Source organism: Elgaria multicarinata, chromosome 22 (genome assembly GCF_023053635.1).
Source record: "Elgaria multicarinata webbii isolate HBS135686 ecotype San Diego chromosome 22, rElgMul1.1.pri, whole genome shotgun sequence".
NCBI classification, from domain to species: Eukaryota; Metazoa; Chordata; class Lepidosauria; order Squamata; family Anguidae; genus Elgaria; species Elgaria multicarinata.
In genome coordinates, this window is record NC_086192.1 from 2,120,380 (window position 1) to 2,142,234 (window position 21,855).

The 21,855-nt window shown below is 49.9% G+C and overlaps 1 protein-coding gene across 1 annotated transcript in view; it reads right to left on the bottom strand.

Annotated features, from left to right (window-relative positions):
• Positions 1 to 21,855, bottom strand: part of SSH2 (slingshot protein phosphatase 2) — a 101,141-nt gene that overhangs the window by 70,677 nt on the left and 8,609 nt on the right. The gene's annotated exons all lie outside the window — the stretch shown is intronic.

Consider the following 21,855-nt stretch of genomic DNA (forward strand, 5'->3'; position numbering starts at 1 on the left):
CGTTTGGACAGGGCGTGGGAGAAACAGAAGACCTTGCTGCGGAAGATCGGATCCAGCACAGGAGCCAAGAGGCACTTCCGGGAGGGGGGGGAGCCAAAATCACGGGGGCCCTAAAGCTGAGGAGACACGCGAAAGAGCGCCAGGAGCTGACACCGGGGAAAGAAGGGTGCTGAGCAAACGCTCAGCTCTCGCACACCGTGGGGTGCAGACTTCGCAAGAGCAGGCACATGTGAAATACGTGCACATTCTCAAAGCGGCGCAAGTAGGCAGCAACTGTATTTATCCACGCGCAGTGCGCGATGGCTTGCAAGTGTGTCCTGCTGCGCAGAGTTAACTTATCCCAACGGAATGGCCTGGTCACCCACTAGGTGACTTCGAGCCAGTCTCTTGGCCTGGCCTGCTTCACAGGGCATCATTCCTGCAGTGTATTTCATTTATTGCGTGCTGCTGTTTATGATCCTCGATTCTACGATGTAAACCTTTGGATGAGCCAAGAAAGAGCGAGCACTTAAAAGTTTTGCCAAGTCCGCCTTGTGCCCCCAAACTCATCAAGAGTGGCTCCTCCAGGCCCCTCCTGCCCCTCTCAGTAATCTCAGGTATGCGGATCACGTTCTCTTCCGGCTAGGAACATGCGAGCGGCAGCAACAGCCAAACCCGTGAAGGGGACTCTGCGACGCCTCCTCAGTCCCTCTGCAACCCTCCAGTGGCAGGAAGAAGGCAAGCGGGACAGGCCGGAAGCCAAAGAGGAATCACAGGGCGGCCATGGAGTATGCAGGGTATTTTAATTATCTGGGCTCCACGGGCTCTCCAAACGCAGGCACGGCTGGACAGGACCCCCAGCGATAGCCATCTGCCACCGAAGGGGTCAGCAAAAGATAAGAGGCCGTGCAGGGCTTTCCCACGCCAGGCCAGGTCCATTTAAGGCCAGGAGCAACTTGGGGAAAGATGCGATGCATGGCAAGGAAGACTTTGTTCCAGCTTTCCCATTCTCCCAAAGCATCACAAAGCGGGATATTTTTCAGGCCGGCTTCTAACGCCCAAGCAGGCATGGTGTTCATTTGGCACGTGGCCTTCCGTCACCCAACAGCCAAAGCACTCTGAGTGGCTCACAAAAATTAACACGCTTTCCCCCGAATGCTACCTTGGGTTCCTTGCACGCGGGGGGGGGGGGGGGGAAGAGTGGGATATAAATGTAATAAATAAATAAATAGTCCTGCTCAGGGGCATCCGCTTGGTCATTGTGGGAAACAGGATGCGGCTCCCACAGGGCCCTGTTAACCTTTGCCCTCCCAATCCTCTGCAGCTTCCTAGATAAAACACGCGGCTTTCATTCTTCCCTCTGGAGAAAGCGGAGCGCTGCACCCTGGGGACGTTGGTGCAGCAGGCGGCCGGGGGGGGAGTTTGGGGCTTGGAGTAATTGCCGTTTGGAGCTGGGGGCCCAGTCGTCACTGCTGCTAACGGCCAGGCATGCAAGCTGTCCTCTGTGGAGGGTGCACAGGCACATCATAGGCTCAAATTGTGCTTGCACGGCACACCTAACCCCGACAGGCATTTTGCTTCTAGACAGTGAAAGGGATCCAATAGGAGCCGTCACCGCTTAAAAGATCAGCCTGCTGGGGAGTTACACTAGCTCAGAGGCAGAGCCCCTGCTGTGCATGCTAAAGGCCCCAGGTTCGATTCCGGGCATGTCCTTGTTTGAAACCCTGAAGCAACATTGCTGCCGGTCGGTGTCAGCAATACTGGCAAAATGGACCAAGGCTCTGATGTGATGCAAGTCAGCTTCCTACATTCCTGTTTAAATTGGTTGTTTATTCAGGACCATGAGCACTAGAATTTTAACTCTACTTTTAGGCGAAGGGCAAGAGCAAAAAGTCCTGGGTTCAATTCCCAGTGTCTCCAACTGGGGCTGAAACCTTGGACAGCCGCTGCTGCTAGTCAGTGTGGCCAGTACTGGGGTAGATGGTGCAAGATGGGGAGAATAATACAGCTCTCACTACACTGCATGGGGAAGGTCTCCGGTTCAAGTCGTGCATCCCAATGCAGACACAGCACCATGATAATCCTTTTAGACGATGAAAGAGCTGAGGAGGACTGCAAAGGTCTCGCCCTTGGCCAACGCAAGCGATCCACCTTCTACAGCAACCCCAACAAAAAAACTCCACAGAAGGCGAGCCCCACCATTTTCCGGGGCAGGCTGTTCCACCGCCAACAGCTTTCCACACATGGCTCCTGCCACCAATTGGGTTTACGGTTGTGCATTTAGTCACCTTGAACTTTGCAAGCCACCCCATAGCTCCTGCAGAAGAGCGGCTAAACGAAGGCCCTCAAATAAAAATGATCTTCTGTCGCTCCAATAAAATAATTTCACAAATGTTTCCAGCTCAGAGTGCAATTAAACCTCCACCTGGGATTTTACGTCACCCCACTAGAGGGAAGCAGAGACAAGGGAGAGGAAATGCGCCTCTCCGGCTCCGGGATGGACGGAAATTTGGTTCATGTTCGCAAATCACCTGAAAACGTCACGTTCACAGTGTGCGCAGTAACGCACATTTTGCAATGAGAAATGCCTACTTTTCCTATTCGAAGGAACTGGAGAATAGATCGTAAATGAAAACAGGAGCGAGGGGAAATGATCTGGGAAACAGCATTTCGGAGAATTTTCGCCAGCTCCAAAATCTCTGGTTCACCCATCCCTGCTCTGGCTAGTTGTCAAGGAATCCACTTGGCACAACCTACCACAGCTGGTGCCCTTCAGATGCGCTGGATTACTGCTGGGCTTGATGGGAGTTGTAGTCCAACACACACACACAGAGGAATCTCTCCTGTTTGGGCCGACGCATGGCTAGCAATTACGGCAGAATCATCAGTTCCCCTGAACCATTTTCATTGGTTTTGGAGGGACCAGATGAAAACCCACAAATTGTTGTTTTTTAAACCCAAACTTCATAAATGGGCCTTTGCTACCCAACTAGCTCTCCCATGAGAACAAGAACACGCCATGCCCACCCTGTGTAAGTGTATCATTGCAAGGTTACCTCGGTCAAAGAAAAGAAGGGAGGAAACTTTTTCAAATCTGTATTTGCCCTGAATTTACACCCATTGCACTTGCTAGGGCCAGAAGCAAAAGCGGGTAAAGGTCATATAAAAAGAAGGCTGGGCCAGATAGGGATTTTGACATTTCTTCTTTTTAAAAGTAGATACTTTGGCTAACCATTGCATGGAACTTGGGTTTCTAAAAACCACTGGGTTAATACAAGAGAGGAAGTTTCCGAGAGACCCTCGCTTTTAGATTTGGCAGGATTTGAAACCGCCACCGCAGCAGAGCCCACAAAAAGGGCAGCCAAAGGACCGAGCTGAGCACCACATCTCCACCCTGGTGGGCCGGGGGGGGGGGGGAAACAAGGAAATGGCAGGAAAGCCACCCAAGTGTCTTCAGAATGCGATATGGAAACCACAGCTGGGCGTTGGCTGCTGCTTTAAATTGTGAAGAACTTTAAAAGTAACATTTTGGTGGACTACAGAGCCTACAGGATTATGCTCATATATCACCTATCCCAGACCGAAATGTCAAGTCCTACACCTAGGAAAAAGAAACCAAATGCACAGTTACAAGATGGGGAGTACTTGGCTCAGCAATACTACAAGCGAGAAGGATCTTGGAATTGTTGTGATGCGGCTGCAAAATATATATATACTATTTTGGGCAGCATTAATAGAAGTTTAGCTTCTAAATCACGTGAGGTACTGGTTCCTCTCTATTCGGCCCTGGTTAGGCCTCATCTTGAGTATTGTGTCCAGTTCTGGGCTCCACAATTCAAGAAGGACGCAGACAAGCTGGAGCGTGTTCAGAGGAGGGCAACCAGGATGATCAGGGGTCTGGAAACAAAGCACTAAGAGGAGAAAGAACTGGGCCTGTTTAGCCTTGAGAAGAGAAGATTGAGGGGAGACCTGATAGCACTCTTCAATGATTTGAAAGGTTGCCACGCAGAGGAGGGCCAGGATCTCTTCTCGATCCTCCCACAGTGCAGGACACAGAATAAGGGGCTCAAGTGACAGGAAGCCAGATTCCGGCTGGACAGCAGGAAAAACTCCCTGACTGTAAGAGCAGTACAACAATGGGACCAATGACCTAGGGAGCTCATGGGCACATGAGAGGCCTTCAAGAGGCAGCTGGAGAGCCATCTGTCAGGGATGCTTTGAGGTGGATTCCTGCATTGAGCAGGGGGTTGGACTCAATGGCCTTAGAAGCCCCTTCCAACTCTATGTTTCTATTTTTCTATGACCTTGTACTTTCCAGATTTTTGGACCGCAACTCCCATCACACCAGTCAGCATGGAGTAAAAGGAGTTGTAGTCCAAAACATATGGAGGGGCACCTGTTTGACAAAAGAAATCATATACACTAAAGTTGGGATACTCCATCTATTTCTGGTTCATCAGCACTTTCCATGGGTGTTCACCCATACGACCGCTCCATTTCTGCATTATCGTGGAACCTTTTAATTATTACAAATCCATCCATACATTCACATTTAAAAACATGTTTCTAAACATTTCTTTTGGGGGCCAAGAATTGCATCATTAGTCCACAAGGTACAGCCCATATAAGAATGTGCAAAGACTGAATTCCCCAAGTGTCTGGATGTATGATACTAATACACACACACGTACGTACGGAGAGAGAAAAATGCAAACAGTGGAGTCAAAACAACAATTGAATTAAGCAACGATGCACAGCACACATCAGTGGAGACAACATTATCCTCCAATCCTTGCTGATCAAGTTAATGCACACAGCGGGACAGGAAACCCTTGTCCCTATTTGTACCCAAAGCGGACGGAATCAAATCTCTCAATTACATTTTGATTAGGCGGTTTCATGCTGGAATTTACCCCTTGGAGTTCCTCTGTCGAGAACGGCAATTTCCTTTTTGGATCGGAAGACGGCCAGCAGGGTTCTTTGTCTATAACAATTTGTAGAGAAACTAGTGCAGCCTTCCCCGGCCAGATGCCTTGGGAGGCGCCACACTACAACCCCCATAATCCCAGCCAGGATTATGGATCCTGTAGTCCCAATTTGGAGTCAGGTTACAAGCATCTATTCTTTGCTTTTTCAGTGACAGCTGGCCTCTCACACTGATCGCCGACGCAACCAAGAGCAAATGCTCTGCTCTCGTTACTCTGCGGCATCAGAAATTAGCATATTTGGGTCAATGATGCTGTGCCCTGCCCAGGGAAGGCTGGTGGCACCAATGTCAGTGGGGTGGTGAATCTGCTCTGGGTTTCAGTCACAACTCCAAAAGAGCTGTAGCTATTGTTCTGACTGAAACCCAGAACGGATTCATGGCCCCACTGGCATCAGAGACACCAGCCTCCTATTGCTCCTGCCCATCGCAAGGTTGCAGTCAGTAGAACTACCCTCATCTTTTCCTAACACAAGGGCTATGGGAGGTGTTTGGTTTTTTTTTTTAAAAAGGAACAAGTCCAACTTTGAAGCTGCAGATTTATTTATTGTTTGAGTATGTCCAAGAGCCAGAATCATATTTAAGGACTCCCTTTCTGTATAATAAAGAAGAAAAGGACATCCCTGCCCTGCTGTTGGTTCTCTTCCTAAATCTCTTAGGTTGCAGTCTGACTTACTTGAAAGTAAGCCCCATTCAACACAATGGGGTTTACTTTTTGAGCAGATGTGCATAGGATTGCCTTTAGCAGCTTACTCCCAAAGCAATATATAGGTTAAATTGAGAAGCAGCAAGACACAATTGAAATGGCTTAAAATGGCCCCTACAGCATGAATCAAGATTCAGCTGTAGCCAGCTATAGTACAGTCCTAATCATGTCTACTCAGAAGTTAGTCCCATTGAGTTCAATGGGATTACCCCAACGTAAGCAAGGATAGGAATGGTGTAGCCCAAACAGCCAAATAAAAATGATGACAGTCTTGTATAGGTAAATCTGTGTTCTGACAATCTAGGGATGAGCAAACTGTCTCCGCGTCTTGTTTGCGCTCTGCTCGCTGGACGCCCATCAGACATGCACCTAGGACGAGCCACCAGACAGCCCACGGGCACCTGGTGAGAGCTGGCATCTTTTCTTTTTGCCCATGAGACACGATTTGCACAAATCTGCAGCTGGAAATACTTATGGAAATTGCGATTTGCATAAAATTGCAGCCATAAATAGCCAATATGCGTAAAAATGCCTGCATAAAGGACTGCTTATGCCCGCAATTTTGTGCAAATTGTGTATATACAGCTGTGATTTTGCACAAATTGCGATTTCCGTAAACATTGCCAGCCACACTTCTGCGCAGGCCACGGTATCTTATTAGCGGAGGCCCCGAACTCAACAGAGGTGTGCAAAAGACCTCGTTATTAACATACCAGGTTTCCAGCCTCGGCATTTCTAACAGTGTAATTAAGAAGGCAGTAAATTTTTGCCTACTATTGCCGGATTAACAAAAGAGAAGCAGGTATCCAAGCAACGGCGGTCTAGTGAGTTGTCAAGACATAGTAACAGAGCATGATGCATTTAAAGAAAACGAAGGGTGGGGGGAGATGTCTCCAGCGCAACTGACCCTTTTGATGGAGATGGATCAACGGGGGAAGAAGGAGCAGAGGGTGCAACCAAGAACATCTATTTGCATCGGTAAGAGACATCCAACACGGGCGATGGCACAGGGGCTGGCCACGTCAAAACGGCCATCGGGCAAGCAACAGATAGGGCAGCCCATCAGTGGGGATTACACACTGAATTGCAAGCCTCAGGTAGCCCTATTAGGGGCGAGCATCGTTCTTAAGACGGCACGGGGCAACTGCAAGTAATATCGGTCCACACGCCTTCTTCCACAAGCTGAACTCGGGGAACGTGAGCAAGAACATGGGAAAAGTGCGTGCCTATTTAAAACAGCAACAGACCCCCGAAAGCAAACAGCATGCACTAGCCACTCTCACACTACACAGGCCGCTTCTTCCACCCAGATGTACAACTCAGGATTTGTCTTCTCCGCTGGCAACATTCCGCTTGCGGTATTATTTACAGCGCATCAACAGACGACGTTTCACAAGCGCACCGGATAGGTCCCTGCCGGCCAGGAGTTTGTGAGCCACAACAGAGAGAGAGAGAGAAAGAGAGGGGTGGAGGAACCAGCCACAACAGAGGGAGGAAAGAAGGAGAGACGTGGCCCGACTTCTCTCCAACCTCATCTAAAGCAGATTACTGTTATAATTTCAACCCCAGAAGCTTCTGCTGAATGCTGCCTCCATCATCAAACGCAATCCGGTCTAACCCCAGCGCTTCTCAGAATCGTGTTACGGCGTGCGGTTGCAGTTTTTCTTCACCCCCACAAGAGTTTTTAGTTTTACCCACAGGCCGCCAGAGAGGCCTGTGGGTAAACCATGGAGAGGAATAGCAGTCGAGACGTCTGGCCGTATCACACACACACACACACACCATCCCACCCTGCTATTTTTCTCCCCAGAGGAACCAGCAGCATCTTCCCAGTGGGAGAAGTGGTGGGAGATTCTGAGTGACACATACAGCCACAAGGAAAGAGAGTGAAGCATCCACACCCCTAAATGTCCTGGTTGACTTTGGTTTAGGGTTAAAAAACGAAAAGCAAGCCGGACAAAAGATGCGTACAAGCAGGTCTCACGTTAAGCCTGAGGCACACTGGGTTTTTTGGTCTGCTTTTCACGAACTGAATTTGGAGGTTCACTTTCTTACACACTCCAAGGGTGGACCCCGCCCTGTAGAGGAGGAAGAATGACCTGTTTTCAGAGTTGCCGGCACAGAAGAGGCACAAGCGCAAGAGCACCGACTCACGCAGAGAAGCAACAGGCAACCTCCTCAGGCATGTGTGTATTTGGGGGGTATTGAATGAGCCAATCACAACCAGGGATCTGACCTCCTTTCTCTCCACCCACCCCGCATTCTAATGGTGGGCGGGGCCAAAGACAAAAATACCAGAATGTTTGAGCTAAAAGCACTGCCAAGCTCACTCTTAGAGGAGAGCTGTTGAAAAGAAATCTTGCCTCCACGATCCGTTCAGGAGGGCGGACTTTCAGCACTGTGTCTTGCAGGGGCCGCTTGCTTAGAACCTGAATCCCATCCTGAGCCTCAGCCCTGCGACACGGGGGTAAATACAGACCCGCCTCACAAGAGCGTTGGGATCGTGAGTGCGCAGGGCCGACAGAAAGGAAGCCCAAGCGGACCGGCTGAGAAGCAAGAGGGAGATGTTATATATTTATATGTCAAGATGCTCTGGAGAGTGCACACGCACGCACGCACACACACGCACCCCATATCTGCAGAAGTACAAAACACTCCTGCAAGGAGGCAAAGACGGACTGCAGCGTGCAGCGTTTCGTGACTCATCTTTGACGTTTCAACCCAACCTCCCCTCCCAGATGTTTTGGACTTCAGCACCCATCAGTATGGCCAACGGGAGTTGTAGTCCAAAACACCTCAAAGCCCAGACCCTGTAAGGATGTACCAGCCTCTGTAAACCTTCCTCAAAAGTCCCCTGGGGAAGTGGGGCATAACCCCCTCCTTTAATCCCACCTGCCGTCATGCCATCTGTTCCCCCACCCGCCCCCGCCAACACCCCCGCACCCCGGCCAAAGCCTCAAGTCCGCAAGGCCTTTGTGTCTCCTTAGTAACAGATCTGCAGAGCCCTGTTAACAATCCCATAATCTACACGGGATTTGGGTTCTTTGCAAGCGAGGAAGCGCGTGTGACGACATCTGAGGGATGAAAACACACGCTGGGGTGGGTGGGTGGGTGGGGGGACACAACTGGATGATGATGCCCGCTGTAACCAGATGTCCTTGTTATATCACCAAGTGGACTCTGCCTGGAAAACCCTGCAGAAATTCAGAGTCGCACGGGACACAGACTTAATTTTTAAAAAACAGGAGTCTCTCTTCTTCTTCTTCTTCTTCTTCTAACTGTTAGCTTTTCCGAGCATATTTCCTCACCCGTCCCCTCCCTGGTTTTGTTTGTTCGGTTTTTAAAGTTTGGCCTACTGCCTCCTCTTTTCGCATTTCCTTCTTCCTCCTAAGCCAGAATCGTTTCGTTTGACTGATTCCGAACATGCTTACCCCCCCCCCCAACTTTCGACCGAGCGGGCCCAAAGGCGGCTAACGGCAAGTTGAAAGAACGTTAAAAACAATCGATCAACGAAACACTGGAACGCAGTACTAACACAACTTATCAATAATACCAGACGGTTGTATGGTGTTCCAAGTACATGGCTTTAATGATTCTTTTAAAATAAATATTCTCTATAAATGTTTTTGCATTTATTATGATGGACTTTAATGTATATTAACCTTTCCTTTTAAACGTCTTAAAGGTTTTTTAAAAATACGGTACACAACATATAAATCCATTACATCATCATAAGGAGCAATGCTAAAACACCTCAGAGAGAGGGTGCAAGAAAACAGGTTATCAACGTAGCAGATCCAAAACTTGAAAGAAAAGTCCTGACACAGTATCCATAGGCTATCAAGAGGAGCGTCCCTAGAGAGGGAATGTGAGAAGCCTAGGGACCATCACTAAGAAGGCCTGGCTGCAAGTTTAGAGAGCACTTCAAAGAATTTAAGGCAAGAAGGGCCCATTTGGAGTGGACCAAAACCTTTACTGCCTTTATACAAATCTATGGTGTGACCACACTTAGAATACTGTGCGCAGTTCTGGTCACCAGAAAAGGGTAACTAAAATGATCAAGGGGCTGGAGCATCTCCCCTGTGAGGGAAGGTTGTGTATATTTATTGTTTTATATTGTATAATTTTATCCGTAAGCCACCCTGAGATCCTAGTGATATAGGGCGGGATACAAATGTTTTAAATAAACAAACAAAGGTTACAACTGCTGGGAAAGTTTAATTTGGGAAAAAAGGAGGCTAAGGGGAGACAGGATAGAGGTGTAAAAAATTATGCCTGGTGCGGAAAATGTGGATAGGAAGACATTTTTCTCCCATAACGTTACAACCGAATGGGGTCATCCCAGGATGCTGATTGGTGGGAGATTCAGGACAGAGAAAAGGAAGGACTTCTTTACACAGCGCAGTTAAACTCTGGATACCACAAGATGTGGTGATGGCCACCCATTTGGATGGCTTTAAAAGGGGGTGGGATAAATGCCTGGAGGAGGAGGAGGAGGCTATCCATGGTCCTGAGGGTTATGTGCGATGTCCAAGGCAGTAAGCCTGTGTGCACCAGTTGCTGGGGGACATGAGTGGGAGGAAGCTGTTGCACCATATCCTGCTTGTAGGTCCCTGGTCAACAGCCGGTTGGCCACGGTGTGAACAGAGCGCTGGATGAGATGGACCCTCGGTCTGATCCAGCAGGGCTCTTCTAATGTTCTCATGTTCCATAAAAGCTAGGGTCAAATGGCAACAAATTCTCTAAAGGGCTGTGAGCCCGGATAACACTAGAGCCACAACTTGCCAGCAGTGAATGGTGAGACAACGTCTTTCCTTTCTTCTGACTAAATGGAGGTTCTGAGGCAGATTTAGGGGTGCGAGCAGCAGAGGAAGGAAGCAAAGGGATGCAGATTCCTCCACGAAAACCCCTCTTTTAAAACCCCAGGGCCAACCTGGATCGGGTTTCTCCGTGAATGCCAAGCCTTTAATCGGCCTCCGCCGCCTCCAGCCTTTTCAAGCGCTTCCACTTTCTCCGTGCGGTTTTATCCACTTAAAACCTTCCTTAGCCCGGCACACGCAAAAGCCCAGGAGGACGTGCCCACGCTGACGGAGCAAAGCTGTTCCACACAAGCAGGCTCAAGTGTGCAGACTGGGCCAGAGGGAGATGGGGGACGGATCCTGGATGTGACTGGAGTAAGAGAGAGCCATGCTCCACCTTCCGGGGGCTTCTGAGCAAGTCATGCTCAGTGGGACGCCTTGAACCTAGGAAATCGGCACATTCTGCCTCCTCCAACTGGCAGTGGGTCCCCAGGGGTTCCAGTCCTTCTCGGAGGTGTCAGGAATTGGACCCTCTGTGTGCAATGCAGGCGCTCCGTCACTGCTGGACTTTCCCGTTAATTTGGAACAATGACACGGTCGGGTTGCCTCCCTCTGCAGCCATGCCTGCATCTCACCCGCAAAACACTTATGCAGCGATAGATCCTTTAGAGTCTTTAAGTTAGCCTTCTCCAACCTGGCCCCCTCAGATGTGTTGGAATACATCTCCCATCATCCCCAAACAGCATGGCCAATGGCTGGGCATGATCCGGGCCAAGAAATCAGGCAAACCAGTCATGCCAGGCAAACCGACACTCAGCTGTGTACACGCTGTGATTCCTCCCAATTATGAGATGTTTCAGCATGCCGTTGCCTCTACACTGGAGCAGCCGAAGCCAAGGAGGGTGTGACCTCCACAGGGCATACTTTAGGGAGCAGAAAGAGAAACTCAAAGGAGCAGCAGAAGTTAGGAATGGAACCTCCCTGTTCCAACGCAGTCTACCTCTGACAATGGAGACAGAAAACTTGGGAAGGGCTGCTTTGTGGGCTTCCCAGAGGCCTTGGGTGGGAAGGACTGCTGGACTCAATGTGCGTTTGTCTGATTTGAGCAATCAACCACACCATGCCTGTGTTTCTGCTGCTGCATAAAACCAAAAAAGATTCAAGCCTTCACTTCACAAAAACGACACAGGAGAAAGCAAGAAGAAAAAGATCAACAACAACCTGCCCAGTGCTCAGGATGTACTTAAAAGGCAGCCCAAAAAACTTTAAGCCGTGGCTCACAGAGTGATCTCTGAAACAGCTGAAGGAAGTCTCTTTAAAAGCAGAAACAAAACACAGCAGCAGAGAGAACTCACCGGCCGGCGCACAGCGCATTGTTTACGATCCCTTTTGCGTAGGTATTCGTCTCCCCCCGACGACACCCCCCCAAAGTCTTTGTAGCTGCAACTTCCGGCAGGAAAGTGAGAGGAGGCCACGAAGAGAGACTTTCAGAGCCAAGCAAGACACAAAAACCACCCACGCCCAGAAGAGGAAGCACATGTTTTTGCTTCTGCTATCCAGAGCAGCCACAGTTTGCTCCTGGGATGGAACCTGAGAAGAGAGCCAGTGACCGGGACACGGTTGTGCTCCTTTGACGTTGGACGAGGTCCTTAAGAAAACTGCCTTCCCAGACCAGTTCTTGGCACAATTTAGTGCTTGCTTTTAAAGCCCCTAACGACTCAGGGCCCGGATACCTGAAGGAACACCATCGCCCACACAAGCCTCACGGGGTGCCAGGCAAGAGGGCCTTCTCAGTGGTGGCATCCTGCTTGCGGAATTCACTCCCCTGAGAGACTTGCCTGGCGCCTGCTCTGGCGTTCTCTAGCACCAGGCCAAGACTTCCCAAAAGATTTCTTTTAATTAATTCTCAGTCTTGCTCGCTTTTTTCTCTCACACACTTCAGCCATCTCTCAATTTGGTTGTTCTATTATGGATGTTACTTTGTAGCTTATCTTATTTGGAACAACTGATAACATCGCTTCCCATTCGACACAAATCCCAAAGGGGTTTAGAAAACAAACAAGAAGCAATCCCACCCCCCAAATATTTTTATCGAGGGGCTGCTTAACAAAAGCACGAGGAAATTAAAAGGAAGCAGCCTTGGGATTTTTTAAATTATTATTTTGAATCCTTCATTGCTCAGAAGAGTTGAAATTCACGTTGCGAGATGGGGGCAGCGAGCGCTTCCTCCCCAGTTTAGATTTCAATTTTCTCTTACAGAGGTCAGGAATCGCCCTGCGGCCGAGGAAGAGGAGGCGGGGAGAGAGCTCCTCCCGTGCCCCTAGCGTGGGAGCAACCCTAGCAAAGCAAAGCAAAACGAAAAGACATTCACAATTTGGCCTGTTAAGAAACCACTGCACCTCTCTTGCATCTTTTTTGCTTATAGGAGTCTCGGAGCCTGCCCCAACCCACGGAGGCACAAAGACAAACAAACACCTTCCCATTGGCGGAGCGCCGGTGATGTCATGGAAAGTTCGCGAAGGTTTCGAATCGCTCAGGAGGGGGCAGGAATGAAACCATCCGCAGCGGGATGTGCGCACAGTGTAGCGGACTCATTTCCATGGGAATGCGAGAACGTCCAAGATGCGATGGACCGGCAACCGCAACGTAAAGCCACCTCCCCATGTACCATCCTGCCCGTGCGCTGAGATGAGCCGGGAAGGGTCTTCGGCACACCCCGCATGTTTCTTAGTACGTTTGGGAAGGGTGAGAGAGAGGACGTTGGTGGAATTAAGCACACAAGAAGGGCCCTGATGCTGGATCAGACTCAGGGTCCATTCAGTCCAGCACTCTGTTCACACAGTGGCCAACCAGCCGTCGACCAGGGACCCACAAAGCAGGACATGGTGCAACAGCACCCTCCTGCCCATGTTCCCCAGCATCTGGTGCACACAGGCTTACTGGCTCAGATACTGGAGTTTGCAGTTAGTCATCAGGGCTTGTAGCCATGGATCGCCTCCTCCTCCAGGCATTTATCCAACCCCCTTCCAAAGCCATCCAAATGGGTGGCCATCACTCCATCTCATGGCAGTGAATTCCTTGACCTGGGAGATCCAGCGGGTTCCCTCTTTTGTCATGGTCTCTTCCCTTTCCATAAGAACATAGAGAGCTCTACTGGATTCGACCAAGAGCATGTCCCACAGCTGCCTGTGGAAGACCACAAGGAGGACATGACCACAAAAGATGCTTCCTGCTCGTGTTCCCCACTGGTATATACAGAGGCATCCTTCCTCTAATGCTGGAGGTAATATATATAGCCATCAGGACTAAAAGCCATGAATGCACATCTTCCAACGGACAGAGGCAGGTTCCACCAAGTGCATCACCAAACAGTACCAACCATACATAAGGCAGAGGTATTGAAAGGCTTGCGGGAGGGGGGGACACCCCAAAATTCCAGAAGTACAACACATCTTTGAGAAGAAAACTATGTCAGGCATGGAGGCGTCCTCAAAACAGCCCCATGAGGAATGAGCACGCTCTGTCACCACAGAATGCTGACTCAACGTCCAGGGGTGGGGAGAAAAAATGGAATGGAGTATCCTCTAACAGGGCAAGGCTAGCCAGCTGGAACCCTGAGGGGGAGCAAAGCACATGGTAACCATTGGTGGCGACCTGCGCGTATCTGTGTGCGCATTCATTTCTTGTATTTATATCGCGCTTTTCCTCCATGGAGCCCAAGGCGGCTCACGTGGTTCTCCCCCTCCTCTCCGTTTTATCCTCACAACAACAACCCTGTGAGGTAAGTTGGGCTGAGAGTCAGGGATTGGCCCAAAGTGGGCTTCATGGCTGAGTGGGGATTGGAATCTGGATCTCCCAGTCCAACACTCTAACCACTATGCAATGTGTGTGTGTGTGATTTTTAATCTTTTAAACTACCCAGAGAGCTTCAGCTATGTAGTGGTATAGAAATGTAAATAATAGTAATAATAATTGTAACAACAACAGTGTACATGTGCTCTGTGTCTCTATCTGTGTGTGTCTTAATTTGAATTTGCGAAGTGCCTTGGGCACATTTTTGAAATGGAAAGGCACGGTAAAAATGTACCTAAAATTAAAACAAACAAACACAGAATAGCCCTTCTACAGGGCCCCATGAAAGGCCAACAGTTTAATAAGGAAGTGGGCGGAGAAAGCCAAGATCTCTCCCGCTCGTAATTCTTTTAAACGCCAATAAGTGTGTAACTGGTCTCAAAATAAAGCCACGGAGAGGGCAAGGACCACGAATGGCCGCGGGCCAAGTAGGTCGGGGAGATCCAATCCCGCTCTCGATACTGGGTGTTCCCAGCGCCGGCTGCCAGAGAAAACGGGAGCAAGCGGCCAGTGGGTGTATTTGGGGAGGGGGGAGGCACACCGAGCGGTGTTTGGCTGGCCTGCAACCATCTCGGGGCGGGCTTCAAAGCAAACTTTTCCAGAGACACGCATGCACAGGAGAGAAAGACGTGCAGAACGCATCAGGCGAAAGGAGCCGGCAGATGGAAACGGCTCGCCGGCCAAAAGGAAAAAAAGATGGCCCTGTGTGATCCCAACGAGACACAGTCCGAAAGGTTGACCCTTGGAAATGGGAATGCCAGAGAGAGAGAGAGAGAGAGACGGAGAGATCTGCTTCCAAAAGAAAGTTGAGTAAAAGCAAAACACTTTGGACATTAATGTTGAACTAGTCCAGCTTTTCCCAACCAGGCACCCGCCAGATGTGTTGAACTACAACTCCCATCACCCCCAGCCAGCTATGCTTTGGCCTGTACTGCCAAGGCAAGAGGGTTCTACCTGGAAAGGTAGCATAGAAATATTTTTAGCTATGTCAATTCACAGAATCATAGAATAGTAGAGTTGGAAGGGGCCTCTAAGTCCATCAAGTCCAACCCCCTGATCAATGCAGGAATCCACCTTAAAGCATTCCTGACCAATGGCTGTCCAGCTGCCTCTTGGAGGGCTCTCGTGTGGGAGAGCCCACCACCTCCCTAGGTCATGGGTTCCATTGTCGTACTGCTCTAACAGTCAAGAAGCTTTTCCTGATGTCCAGCCGGAATCTGGCTTCCTGTAACTTGAGACCATAACTCCATGTCCTGCACTCTGGGAGGATTGAGAAGAGATCCTGGCCCTCCTGTGGGACAACCTTTCAAGTATTTGAAGAGTGCTATCCGGTCTCCCCTCAGCCTTCTCTTCTCAAGGCTAAACAGGCCCAGTTCTTTCTCCTCATAGTGCTTTGTTTCCAGACCCCTGATCATCTTCGTTGCCCTCCTCTGAACCCCCTCCAGCTTGTCTGCATCCTTCTTGAAGTGTGGTGCCCAGAACTGGACACAATACTCTAGATGAGGCCTAACCAGTGCTGAATAAAGGGTAACCAGTACCTCACATGATTTAGAAGCTATACTTCTATGAATGCAACCCATTTGCTTTTTTTGCAGCCATATCACACTGCTGGTTCATATTCAGCTTGTGATCTACAACAATTCCAAGATCCTTCTTGCTTGTAGTATTGCTTTGCCAAGTATTTGTTTCATGTCATCTGGAAGATGCATTTGTTTAGAAACCAAGGTTGCCAAACAAAGTCCTACCGATTCCTCCACCCTTGGGGATCCCCCGAGATAAAAAAACCCAAAATCTTAGCCACCCCTCTTTCACCCCAGCCCTGGCTGTCGTCCTCACCCCACCCCAAAAACAGCTCAAGGGCCTTGCATCTAGCTCACTGCCTCCGTTGTGAGCAGCTGCTTATCACGGCTCTTCGGCCGTGACGACAAATGGGACGGTGATTGCTGACAAGTCAGTGCAGGCACTGCAGGGAGGAACCGTGCTCAGCTCGCCTCAGACCCTCAGATGGAGAAAGCGAGCAGGGGAGAGACAGGTAAGTAGGCGGCGTCACGGCCGGCTTCTAAGAAGCCAGAGTCAAATCCTCAGGGCGGGCTCTGCCATGGTTCGATTGCTCTTCCGTCAAGGCAGGCCACTATGTGAGACGCCCTTTCAAGTTTCGAGGAGGAAATGCTAGAGAGACCTTCCTTAACCAGGCGCATTGGACTGCAATGCCCATCCTTCCCAGCCAGCCAAGCCAACGGGTGACCACAACACTGCGCAGTACTCCACGATTTGTAGGAGGACATCAGGTTTCCACCCATGGGCACCACATTTGCCCCGGCTTGCCCATGCGCCCAGTTTTGGAGAGATCCTTCCGGTTGGCCCAATCCTGACACACTTTGAAAACTTGGCCCCCTCGCTGAGCTCACCCCCCGACTCCAGAGCTAGCTGGGGGATGATGGGAGTCGTAGCCTAACGCAATTGGAGGGCATCAGGAATGGCATGGCTGATCCGGACGATTAACACACGGTAACCCTGCGGCAGATCCTTCTGGAGGGTGGAGTGTGAGCGTGTGTGTGTAAATGGAAGTGGTAAGAACTGTTTGCACATTCCTGTGCTCTGCTGAACCAGGTCTTGTGCCAGAGACACCAGTTTACACCCAGCCATTCAAATGGCGGCAGCTTACGCAGCTCCCGCGCCACGGTTTTGAAGGCGCTAGAGCAAACCACGGTCCGTGGGCCCCATCACTGCAGGAGTCGACCTTCTCACCGTGTTGCCAGTGGCACTTGCTCCTCATCCTCTTCCTCATCCTTGTGCCACTTGCTTGCTTGGCAGGCAGAGATCCAGGGAGCAGGCAGAGGCATCTGCTGCGGCTCCTTCTCACCACCGCCGTGGTCTGGGCTAGAGCAAGAAGCGGGTGGACAAGCAAGTTGCAACGGAGCAGAGGAGAAGCAACTCCTCAGCTCTTGTCAGTGGTCCCTCAGCAACTGCGCAACAGTGCCATCTCTTGACACCGGGCCTGAGTTTACGGTCACCATCAAGGACTTCACTACCATACTGTTCATGCCAACAACTGAATGGGGAGTCAACTACTCCTGTTCACTTTGGGAAGTGCTTTAACTCCTATTTTTCTCACAACAGCAGTAAACTCCAGGTGTTTGAAGCAGCAGGTGCATGCAGCAGCCCACCCCGTCTCCCGTCTTCCTCCTCCACGCCTTTTCTACTCTACCTTACCCTTTCCAGAGGCCACAACCAACTACTGGCCGGTGCCATGGACATACAGAAAGCCTTTCTGTTTTAAAAGCAATTCCTGGACAGCGCAGCACAGCGCTCCCTCAGAGAGAAGGCCGACAAAGCCAGCTTTTGTCATCCGCTTTATTCCGGCTGGGCCGACGCCACACAGCGCTCCGTGACGTTTGAAAGCAGCAGGACAAAGTCCTCCACCGACAAGACAACGCAGATGCGCAAAGGAGCCAAAGGCAGGCTGGCAGCCTGCTTGTCAGGTTACGAAAAGGAAGGGATGCTTTTAAACAAAGCGATTCATTTAAATCCCTCAAGGACGGGCACAGAGAAGACATGAAAGGTGTGTTTTATACTGCTTCAGATCTGATGAGCTTCAGCTACAAGATGGGAGAAGGCAGTTCAACATTCAGAGAAACGTCTCAATAATGGCACCAATGACCTGGGCAGCGCAGCAGGATCCCTCTTGCTGGAGCTCTGGGCTGCCGTTTATTGGGGATGCTTTCCTTTTGGATTTCCTCTAAGCCAACCCCATGGATTGCAGATTTCCAACTTCCAGCCTCCAAGGAATCCTTCTCACACAGACTCATCTGCCACGGAACGGCTGCCAGCTGCAGAGCATTATGGGGCATCTTGCAAGAGGCGGCAGCCCGACTTCTGCGCTACGCCGAGACCGCGGCGACACCATGCAGCCACCGAGAGCGTGAAGGCGCAAAATTATAAGCCAGTCAGTTTGTTTGCTGCAATCGCCAAGCCGTCAAAACAGCCCGCTCCACGCCGGGGATCAAAGAAAGCATGAAAGAAAATTGCACCCAGACGCGTATAATCATAGAACGCAGGCAGACAACCACAAACAACACTGAAACGAAAACGTCTCGGGAGGACACAACGTTAGATGTTTCCCACTGCGAGAGGCTGCCATAAATTACACCGACAGATTCCTAGTTTCATTCAGCTGTGACCACAGAGACAGCTGTCCGGACAAGAACGAGGTTACCCGCATGAGCGAAGAGAAAATCTGCTCAGAGTCTATAAGGCCCAGGTAACGCAGTGGTACTTCGAGATGACAATTCGCGTAAAGAGAATTGAATCTTGATTTAATACCTCTCATTAGCTCGCCTGGGGCGGTATGTTACCTGCGTTTACCTGCAAAGAAACATTTTGAATGAAGCCTGCACTAGAATGTCAACCTTGCTCTGCAAAACGTTGGAGACCCGCTCACCTCCGGATCAACAGGTGTAAGCCCTTCTCAGGAGAAGCTCTCCTTAAGGAGGACTCCTGAATATTTAAGACGGCTCATCGGCTTTGCGCTGAAGCCCTCCATAGACCAGTTATGCTTTTGCGGCCTCTTCCTAAACACCACCTGCGCTTTGCTGTAATTTACAGCTGGTTGCCTCTGCTTTGTCCAGAACGTTCCGCATGCTCAAGCATCACCTGAGCCCAACCCAAGCAAGAAGAAGAGTCAGGCCACACCATCTGCATACGGGCCGAGAGATTTTAAAGCAGCTCCTGGAAACACACAGACACACACAGCCAAAGATCTCGATTTATTGCCACAGCTGTCCATCACAAGCCTTTATAGCCACCGCAGTTATGTAGAAAGCCAGAACTGCCTACTGGTTGTCTACTCCGACCTGGCAAAGAACGGCTTCCCCCTTGCTACCCTGAGACATGGTGGGGACATGATCCTGGGACCTCCTGCAAGCAACCTGTGGCTCTACTCTCGAGCTAAGGCCCCTTTGCAAAAAAATTCAACTTAGGCTCATAGACTAGCTATGCCCTTCTCTGGACAGAGATAGCCTAGCTACAGTTATCCATGCTCTGATAACCTCTCGTCTGCAGTACTGCAATGCGTTATATGTGGGGCTGCCTTTGAAAACGGCCCGGGAACTTCAGCTGGTCCAAAACAGGGCAGCAAGACTGTTAACGGGGACTGGCCATTGAGTCCACATTAAGCCAGTACTTTTCCAATTTCACTGGCTGCCAGGTCCGGGCCTGATTCAAAGTGCTGGTATTAACATTCAAAGCCCTAAATAGCTTGGGGTCAGAGTTATCTGAAGGAACACCTCCTCCCATATGGACCTGCCTGGGCCCTAAGATCAACTTCTGGGGTCCTTCTCCACGAGCCCCTGCCAAAGGAAGAGAGGCAGGTGGCTACCAGGAGGAGGGCCTTTTCTGCTGTGGCACCCCAGAAGTGGAATGAGCTCCCTAGAGAGATTCATCTGGCACCTATGTCATACTACTTTCGGCGCCAGATGAAGGCCTTTTGATTTCCGTAGAATTTTCGCATCCAAGTCTTTTAGCTCTGCTGTTTTAAATCTGCATTTCACATCACTGCTTGGTTTGATTCTGGTTGCATTTTTATAACGTGGTTTTAAGCTTCCATGTTTTGTATTTTATGCTGGACCTTGTGGTTTTAATTTTTGTGAGGCGCCCAGAGAGCTTCGGCTATTGGGCAGTACAGAAATGAAATGAAATAAATAAATAAAAATGCCCACAGGCTGTACAAAGGGAGATTTGGGGTCGGGGGAAGCATGACCAACCCCAACCCCCAACCCTTTTTCCTTGTATGTTGGGACTGTTTAAATTGTACGCCTGTCTTTTTCTACGTATTAAATGTAGGCATAAAAACGCGTTGGGTACTACTACTGTTAATAGATACACACACTCGCGTCCCCTCCCTCACGCAAGAGGCGCTACCGCATGGCTGGTAAACCAACATAAGAGAGAAAAAACCGCTCCCTCCCTTAGCTGCCATGTGCAAGCCATGAATCATCGACTCAAGTCAAAACATACTCCACCCTGCAGGAATTTATTTTATTTTAATTTTTTTCAAAAGAAGACACGCATGCACACACCCTTTTGGCAGGCACATCCAGAGTCACCGGAGCTGACCCCGGGGGAGATCTCTCTCAGCCTTCTGAGCAACTACGAGAGCAAAAGTCACGAACACCAGGCCGAAGCTGAGAAGAGTCAGAAAGAATGAAGTAGGACGTGTCTCGCTCTCAGCGTACACGGCCGAGACCACATCCTTTGACTCACGTTCAAAAGGCAAATACCCAGAATGCAAGGAAACGCTCCAAAGACCCAAACAAAAAAACAAGGCAGGGAAACACCCAGATGCATTTCATTCTGCGCATAGTTTGGAGAAGAAAAAAATCCCCTTCGCTTTGATTGTAAAACTGTGCCAACGCTAAATTTGTATGACTTATATTTTGTAGATGGAAGACCTCAGAGGTGTTCAGCAGCCTAGAAGGCAACTCAATGAGAGCCAGTGGGGTATAGCGGCTTAAAATGTTGGACTGGGAGTCGGGAGATCCGGGTTCTAGTCCCCACTCGGCCATGAAAGCTCACTGGGTGTCTTTGAGCCAGTCACAGACTTTCAGCCCAGCCTACCTCACAGGGTTGTGGCGAGGATAAAATGGAGAGAAGGAGGATTATGTACACGGCCTTGGGATATAAAAAGGTGGGATATAAATGTAATAAATAAAATAAAGATATACTGGGAGGCTTATGAAACCCATTTCGCTGTCCCGACTCTGCCAGTAAAAGGATGGGAATTGTAGCATGGCCAGGTTGCACCAAATCCCCCCTTAAGATTTTCCTAGTTCTTTCAAAGACACACAGGTTCATAAAGGCTTTGTTACATCTGAATCTGCTCTGATCCACGCCGCCATCGTCATTATTTCTACAAGGCCACCAATATATGTGGTTCCACTTTAACCTCCCACAATCCCTTGGGGCAACACGTCAAGGGGCTGTTGTGGGAAATCGAAATGGCTCAACCGGGCCTGGCTGCCCAGCACTGCTGCTCAAACCTGGCGCCAATAAAATCCTGGGACCTTGCACATGATCAAGGTGCATAAGATTCTCCGCTGTGAGGTTGCCAGCCGTTTGACAGACATACAACCCTTCATTTGCAACTCTGTTCCTTCGACAGGTGTAAAACTGGTTTAGAACCTCTTTGCTGGCAGGTAAAAGAGTTTGGGAGACACAGCAAGGGAGAACAAAACAGAACAAATGCAGGGTGGGTAACCTTCGTGCTCACATCAACTGCAAATCTTGAGCTGTTCCCCAACTCAGCCTCAAAAGAAGGAATACCAACTCTGGCTGCCTGCCATCAGAGTCCCAGGTTCAAATTGCGCCATATTTGAGATACCCAAGTCAGGGTCCTCCTGCATCAGCAACATGGGGATAAGCTGTCCTGCCCTACTTAATGGGGCCTTCATGGATAGGGCTGAGAAGGGAGGCGGAATGTTTCAGACACTTGGAACTGTGCTATGGATGCGGCAGAGGGGCGGGAAAAGGCAGAAGGA